General features: G+C 45.3%; 1 pseudogene across 1 annotated transcript; it reads left to right on the top strand.

The window, feature by feature from the left end:
- Positions 1-556: 556 nt before the first annotated feature.
- On the top strand, positions 557-5,674 carry LOC309375269 (sulfotransferase 2B1-like; annotated as a pseudogene). Its single transcript, XR_014173510.1, has 5 exons — positions 557-783; positions 1,135-1,261; positions 1,885-1,979; positions 3,330-3,498; positions 5,464-5,674. The product of XR_014173510.1 is annotated as a sulfotransferase 2B1-like (transcript).
- The last annotated feature ends 3,069 nt before the right edge of the window (positions 5,675-8,743 follow it).

Here is an 8,743-nt window from a genome sequence, read left to right as displayed (position 1 = left end):
CAGAATTGAGTTTCTTGAATTTTTTTCTACCACACCTGGTGGTACCACTTGAGCATCTACTGATGGCCCACCACTACCTCCTGAACTCTCCCCTGCCCCCAGTTATCCCCAGAATTTGGCTCTAGAACAGTAGCTACCTGAATGTCCCTAAGGATGTGGCATAATATCTCTCTCTCTCTCTCTCTCTCTCTCTCTCTCTCTCTCTCTCTCTCTCTCTCTCTCTCTCTCTCTCTCTCTCATAGCTTTAGTTTTTCAGTATCACCAATGCCTTATTTCAAATACAAGGGGATCCCATTTTCTCCAGAAATGTACTCAGAGGAAACACTCAGCTATGTGGAAAACGACTTCAAAGTGTTGGATGATGATATAGTGAATGTCACTTACCCCAAGTCAGGTCAGTATTGCAATTAGGTAAATAGATTTTGGATTTAGTGGACATAGTGTCCACAAAAGCATACAGCTTCTGAGTCAGCTGTGCGCCGGCTCCCTTGGCCAATAAAGCGAGATGAGCGCCGCAACCCCAGAGTCGGTCACGACTGGACCTAATGGTCAGGGGTCCCTTTACCTTTACCTTACCGATTGGATGGCAGAGGTCTTGAGCTTAATCTTGAGACATGGGGAGGCCTCATGGGTTCAGAATGTATCACTATGGGAAAGGGCACCCTGGATTGAGCTGGATGAAAATTTGAAGATTGCCTTGAAAAATCCTCCCCCCCCAGACTCCTGACAACTCATCTGCCATTCCAGCTGTTCCCCAAGTCCTTCCTCCACTCCAAGGCCAAGGTAAGTGAGGGACAATGGACACATCAAGCCTGTCTTTGGCTCCTGTCTTTTTGAGACACAGATGTGGGGGATTTTGGAACACTTGACACAGCCTCTTTACAGGAGGATGCTATATTTTGCACTAGAGAATGGGGAGGAATATTGGGAATCTCCTTAGCAGTTTCCTGATTGTGGATGAACTTTAAGTGTACATGGTCCACATTCATGGTCAGCCCAGGTCCTCAATGGAGGCTTTCCCTGTTCCCATGTCAGGTTTTGTTTATCATGCCTTCAGTTTGCTGCCACACTCTGCCTATTGATAGTGTTGGGCTGCCTGGGCCCTCCTTCAATATAGCTCTTCCTCTGTTACAGGTAGTCTATACTCTGCGTAACCCCAGAGATGCTATGGTTTCAAGCTACCACTTCACCAAAGGCTTTAAAGTGTTGAAGGACCCTGGAACTGTGGAAGAGTTCATGGAGAGATTCCTGAGAGGGGAAGGTATGGAAGGAGGCAAATCAGCCACTTTTGTTTGCTGTGACCCAGCACCAGTGATGTCCAGCACCAGAAAGTATTAATTTTTATGTAACTCTACAGTCCTATCAGAGTACTATAATTCCCAGTTGGATACATGGAGAAGGGCAGAAATGCAGGGAAGTCCTACATTTGTCATTTGCTTTTAAAGAAAATCAATAAATGTCCTTTGGCAAGATTGGCATTAAATGAGAACAGGGTGAAATTTAAGGAAAGCCCTTAACCTCAGGGTCAGATTGGCACCAACAAGACAATAGATCAGAATCGATGATAGCAGACATTCTCACTGGTGGCAGAAACAAAAAAACAAAAACACCTTAATGGAGAAAGCCCATTAAAGCGTAATATTGTTGACTCATTCAAAGCTTTACTTCTCTCGTACATGAATAATGTCAGTACATATATCAGTCAGCAGGTGGTATTGGACACAGGGTAACGTTGAAGTCTCCTGTTACTGATTTTGTTTTTAAGGGATATTGCAGTTATTTTCCAAGTTCCTGGCTGGTGTTTCCTCTACATCTACAATAGCATCCTCTACTCCATCCCACAACTCCTTACATTTCATCCTTGCTTCCCCTTTGCTCTTCCAGTGGGTTATGGTTCCTGGTTTGACCATGTGAAAGGCTGGGTGGAGATGAAGGAGAGAGCCAACATCTTCTTCATCACTTATGAAGAACTACAGCAGGTAAAGGTCCAATTTTAACTGTGCTGACCTGCTGCCCCAGTTCTGACATGAATAAAACTTTCTTACGGTCACAGACCGGCATAAGAGGAACATATGAATAAAGTAGCTGTTAGGATTTAGACAGGTGATTGCTAAGGTATATAAGAACAAAGAAACAAGCATAGAATAGAACACTTGAATAGAGTATGAGATTAAACACAAATAATTGATGAGGAAGAACTGATAATTAAAACTGATAAGGACCAAAAGGCACGCAATTAGAACAACTATAAGGGGTGGAGTTTATGGGAATAAAGGTCTTGCAATATGAGCCTTCAGTTTAGGACTGGTTTATAGCACAAATGGGTGAATATCCTTTGGTGACTATCCATAATGGCAGCACAAAATCTAGCAACTGAATATGTAACATCTGGGTTTTCATCCTGGAGTAGTAGGGAGATGTTAAGTTGTTCTGTGCATCCTTGGAAGTTAAGCAGGATAGGCAGGATAAACCTGGCTTGTATGTCTACATAGTACTGGCAATGGAAAAAGACATGTTTTGTTGTTTCCTGCTGCCCAGAACCACATGGGCATTTCCTCTCCTCATATGGTGTCTTCCTACAACAGCCTTCCTGAATGGCTGAGGGGAGGGCCTAACAACGGGCCAGATTGAAGGCCTTTGATGTTTGAGATTTCAAGGTTGGTTATATATGCCATTTGGGAAGTGAGGTATCTTCTGGTTTTGCTGATTAGAAATTTTGGGGACCTGGCTAGGTCTGCTTGGTGTTCTGTGTCTTCCACACACTGTTTAATGTTTTAGTTAGCTTGTTCATGCCCCGTGTTGAAGCCTAGATTAGTAATATTTTTCACTGCTCGTTTCCATGTAAATTGGAAATTGCCCTTAATTGTTAGGGGAGCAAGGATGCTCAAGAAGAAAGATGCAATTCTGACATTATTCACACATGAAGCTGCCTTTGTTGTTGTTGTTGAAAGATTCTGGTAATATTGGATGGAAGGGGATTCTGAGTATGTGCAAAATTCATTGCTACCTGTACATACACAGCATATCATGTGCAGAGTACATTTCCTTTGTTCTGCATTAGAACAGATGTGCCAATAACCTGCTTTTCTGCCACAAAGGCAATGTCTCTTGCTGACTCAGATGCCCCATGGGTGCTGTGCTGGCTGAGGGGAGGTGGAGACACAGTGGCTTCTGCATGGTGATAACAGCAAATTCCACATCTTCAAGGCATCCATCTTACCCAGTGCACATTGCATACTGGTACTCATGCTCTCTGTGTACCTCCTGATGAAGGGCAAGCTCTCTCCATCACATGAGGATTCACAGCCATTTGCTTTTGCTTTCTACAGGACCTTCGAGGCAGCGTGCAGAAGATCTGTCATTTTCTTGGCAAGGAGCTAAACAGCCAACAAATTGATTCTGTGGTGGAAAACGCCTCCTTCCACAAGATGAAGGACAACAAGATGTCCAACTTTTCTTTAATACCCGAGAGCACAAAATCAAAGTTCATGAGGAAAGGTCAAAACATTGGTTGCCACGGAGTGCCAAGGATTAAGGCCACAATGCTGCATACCAGGGGTGAATAACCTCTTCTATTTTTGTTTTTCTGTTTGATGCCACACAGAAAAAGTCAATCAGAAACCAGTCAATAGAGTGTGGAGTCAGAGATGACTGTGAACACAGTTTGAAGGTCCAGAAAATGGGCACAGTTTGCAGGATTGTATACCTTTCTCACTGTGCAACATCCCACCTAAGTCTATCTATTTCATGATAGTCCAGATCAAAATAAGAAATTATTCTGAAAGAGGCAATCTGGAGAACAAGGGTGTTTCTGCACGATTTTGAGACCTCAATAATTCTGGCGACTCCCTGAAAATAAGTTCCTGATTCTCCAGGCAATCAAGACACAGTAGTTGCCTAAGGATTGTTTATGCTAGGGGGCCACCAGGTGGCCCGTTGGAAGATGGCCTACAATAACATCTCTCCGACCCACACGAGGTAATTAAGAGGCTGCTATGGGAAGTATGCAGTCTTCCCGACCCCCCAAGGAGATGGGGGGGGGGGACTGCCTTGCCAGCGGTGTCCATAATGCACCCCCGGATTCGAAAGAAGGGGGTGCCGGTCACTTGGCACCAGCCCTCGGTGAAGTCAGCTCTTCCTGACGCTGTCTCCAATCTGCGTGTGCTGGTTCGCTTTAGCTCGAAAATATAATTGGAAATGTATAATTGGAAAGAAGCTAAAGCACATACATCAAGCAAAGTTCGGGAGATAAGACTGCTGATTAATGGATCTCTGGGATCGGAGCGGCGGTGCGGGACAAATAAATCAAGTGATGAAATGCCATTAAGAGACTGGTATGTCTGGAGTGAAGAAAGGGGGTGGAGGAAAAAACTTTTCTTTTATTTGCCTTATGTGAGTATTAATAACCCTCCACCCCAAAGAAAGAAGAATCGCCGTATTTTATTTATCACAAGCAGGAATTTAAAAACTGTGTGTGTGTGTGTGTGGGGGGGGGGAATTAAAGATCAAAGAGAGGATTGGTAAATATCGGAGAATGGAAAAATTCTATGACGCAGTTTTAAATGGTGTCTCGCAAGACAGGCTTGTCTAAGAAAGACGGGGGGGAGGAGGACCAGGATTATTGGAATGTGAATGATTATTGGAATGCGATCTTATCCTGGCAGAGCCCTCTTTGAGATATCTGACAAGCCTGGGAAAATTAAAGGGCAGACCGAAGATTTTGAAGGAGGAGGGGAATGGCGGCTGTCCCTATGAGATATGACTTGTGGAGTGTGTAAAACCCACACAGACGATGTTTGCTTCCAACCTGCTTTTGAAGATTATAAGAGATCGCAAAGAAAGGAATATATGACAACAAGAAGAAGATGAAGAAAGTAATAAAGAGACTATCTGGACAGAACTGGATAGAACTGTTTAATTAAAGCAGTAATAGAAGTGATGTTTGGATCCTCGTTCGGAGCTTGATGTATGGGTACCCCCAACAAAATTTAAAAATTTGGCTGTATAATTTGGAATTAATGTGATTTGAAACAATGTGATTTGATTGGCCTGTTAATAAAAATTATGTTAAAAAAAGGATTGTTTATGCTAGATTTGGCAGGTCCTGTGCCTTTCACATCTACAGTATTTGGAATGCAAGCAGAAATTCAGCAGGCAGAGCAACAGACACACAGTTAATGTAGATCTCTGTGATGCAATAAGAAAACATGTCTGGATGAGACACCCAGCTGGTCCAGGTACCCAACATGCATGCATTAGTGCTGCTGGAAAGCCAAATCAGGAGGGTGGGAATGGCTGGGGAGGGGTTCAGAGCAAAAGCCTAGGGGGCATGTGTTTTTTCCCCTAATATCAGCTACCTGAGCTGCCACATGCCTGACTACGAGGAAGAAAAGTTCTAATATAAGTTGAAGCAATTTCAGGTGAAATTCTTTGTGGTTGCCACTTGCTCTTGTCTTGTTCTAGGGATCTCTGGGGACTGGAAGAACCTCCTGATAGTGGTGCAGAGCGAATACTTCGACCATGTTTACTGGGAGAACATGCATGGTGTGAATATGACCTTCCCTTGGGAATGAAGAATCACAGAACATTGTTCCTGCTGTTCTCCACCTTCACATTCTTCTGTTTGATATGGTTTGGGTACCTTCTGCTAAATAAATAGATACTTGATCTGGAATAGTGCTGTTGTTCTAAATTTTAAAAAATTACATGTGTGTTTTCATACCTGCCAACTGTCCTCCTTTGAGCAAGAGATCTCAGCTTAACAGAAGGTGCCCCGGCTCCTCCTCTGCTGCAGAAAGGCAAGGCCTCGACTGCAAGTCCTCCATTGAGGCCTGCTGTGGCCTCAGACGTACTTCTAGAAGCTGGGCTGCACTTCAAATTGCACTTCCAGAAGTGTGGCGCTGGCTTCTGGAAGTACATCAGTGGCTGTGGTGGGCCTCAACTGAGGTCTTGTGGTGGCAGCAGCCTTGGCATCGTCATGGCAGCATCAATGGAGGAGAGACAGTGAAAGTAAGGCACTGGGCCCAAGGCAGCAGGCTGGGCCAAGGAGACCTGAATGTGTGTGTCCTGGATTTGGGTTGGGAAATGTTGGATATTATGGTGTTTTCATTTAACACATGCTGGAATGCAACAAAATGTCCCTCTTTGCTCCCTGTAGTTTATCAGCAGAGACAAATCAGTCTCCACCACAGTGGCAAAGCTGAAAGCAGGTTTTGCCCAAACCCAGGGAGATTGTGCCTGGCCACGTTTCTTTTTGCAACTCACAGCATGCATCAATTTGCCAGAGAATGGGGTACCATAATGACTCACTCTATCCCAGCCTACTCTTGGTCTGGGCAGCAGCAATCTGGTCACAGCATTCTGCACTAGCTGGAGCTTCCTAACCAGACTCAAGGGCAGCCCCACAAAGAGCTCATTACAGTATTCTTGCTTCAAAGTTACATGGACTACATTGGTCAGGGTACCCCTGCCAGGGACGGCCATGGTTGGTGAGCCAGACGGAGCTGATAAGATGCATATAACAGACTATAGACTGGGGGGAAAGCTATTCTCAGCTGGCATACAAGTTGAATTCCAGTCTGATTCTGGAATTTCCCAGCAACGGTGGGGGAAGAGATCCAGGCTTAGGCCAAATCAGGTTGTGACTCAGACTGGGCAATGTATTGGTACACTGTCCAAAAATGTTTCGTGATAGTGATTTCATAATATTTGACCTGGAAATATATCATAAATCACGACGTGTGTGTGTGTGTGTGTGTGTGTGTGTGTGTGTGTGATCACTTCTACATTTATTGGGGGGCAGTACCATGGTTTCCAGAAGGTTTCAAATTAACTTCAATATTCTATAAATGACTGCAGCAGAGGGAGATAAAAGTGACAGTAGGTCCATTCACCAGCTCTGCTGCACCTCCTGACTCCTCTCTTCCCTGAACTGTCTGCTCTTGGCAGTCCTCCACCTGTTGGCAGCAGTGAGAGAGAAGGGAGAGTAGTGTCTCTGTCGAGAGACCCGCTTCATTTCACTTCTCTTCTTCCCAAAAAGATCCCATGCAATCTGGTTATCAGTTTCAGATCTTTGAAATTTTTACGAACAGGTTTTCTTCCTGCTCCCTCTCGACCCTTCCCCTTCCCCTTTCAGATTGTATTTCAAGATTTTAAGGCTGTGGGTGGCGACTGTTTGCTTTGCTTTACTGCTGTCATGTATAGCTGTTCGGGAAATGTTTTCAACTGCTGAGCGTGTGAAATGCTTTAAATCAATAAATGAGTATCAAAGGTTCCAAATTGAGGGGAAAGTTCACCTCACCTGGCCTCCTATTGGCAGAAGTAGGGAAGATCAAAGATTATTTTGCACTTCAGGTAAATAGTCCCAACTCATCCTATGAGAGTAGGCCCAGAAGCAGTTATGCATGTGTGTGGATGGGGTGTGTGTGCGCCTTGCTTTGGGCAGGTGTGACTATGGTGCTGCATTCTCTTCTTTGTTTAAAGCGATTTTCCTTCAGTTGATGCATAGTGGCAGTGAGCGAGAGGATGCAATTTGGGCCTATTTCCTAATGGGAAGTGGAGGTGATTTGAGTTAATTGTGCTACAACTTGTGCCCATGATCTGATTGAGAGATGAAAGCCTGATATGATGTGCACTCATAACTGAGTTCCTTGGCTAGGTGTCACCACCCGGACTGGTGACACCACTTGAGCATCTATTGATGGCCCATCGCCACCTCCTGAACTCTCCCCTTCCTCCTGCTCCCCAGCTATCCCCAGAGTTTGGCTCTAAAATGGTAGCTACCTGGACGGGGGAGCAGAGTGGTTGAGGTTTTTTAAGGGGAAATTGTTAACGAAAATTGCTGAACCGCCGGACCAATGCTGCCAGCTGCATGTGTCTAACAAGCCGCCTATCAGCTGTTCCCTTGCTGGCAGAATCAGCAAATCACCTGCACAAATACAGCAACACCAAATCAAACCAGCCCTTCCACAGCCAAAAATAACATGACCAATAGCCACCGACAATCTCCAGCTACTGCCAGCAACCAATCCCATGTCCCCCCTCTGCACTACCTATGTATAAGATGACCCCAGATTTTGAACTATGTTTTACGGTAAAAAAAACAACTCATCTAATACACGGAAAAATATGGTATCTGTGTCTGCTCCTCTAGCTGAGGTGCAATGAGAGACTGCCAGAACTACACCTTTCATCACTTTACCTCTCCACAGCTCCTGGCCTTGCTTTCCTTCTCCCACACCATTCCCCCAACACCCCGCTCTGCTTCTCTTTCCCAGCACAGAAAGGGTTGAAGGCGAAGGAACTTCAGGTATAGCCATGCTGAGGAGTCACAATGCCTCTGCAGCTAGGTGGGAGTGAGATTCCTGCCATCTAGTCCTGATAGGTGGCAAGACATTTTGCATAGTAGGCTCTGGCAACTGCATGGCGGGTGTGGGTGGCACCACAGTTCCATTAACTGCAAACTGAAAGCAATACAGTCATACCTCGGGTTACGAACACTGTGGGTTGCACGTTTTCGGATTGCAGACTGCACCGAACCTGGAAGTACCGGAACGGGCACCTTCCGGGTTTTGGTGCGCGCGCATGCGCAGAAGTGCAAAATGACATCATGTGCATGCGCAGAAGTGCCATATCCCGTCATGTGCATGTGCAGACGTGGCGCTTCAGGCTACGAACGCTGCAGGTTGCGAATGTGCCTCCCTCACGGATCACGTTCGCAACCCAAGGTATGACTGTAATGATT

This window comes from Podarcis melisellensis, assembly GCF_964234715.1.
Source record: "Podarcis melisellensis genome assembly, chromosome: 8".
Classification (NCBI taxonomy): Eukaryota; Metazoa; Chordata; class Lepidosauria; order Squamata; family Lacertidae; genus Podarcis; species Podarcis melisellensis.
The sequence above is the reverse complement of the archived record's forward strand: the minus strand, read 5'-3'. Positions and strand labels throughout refer to the sequence as shown.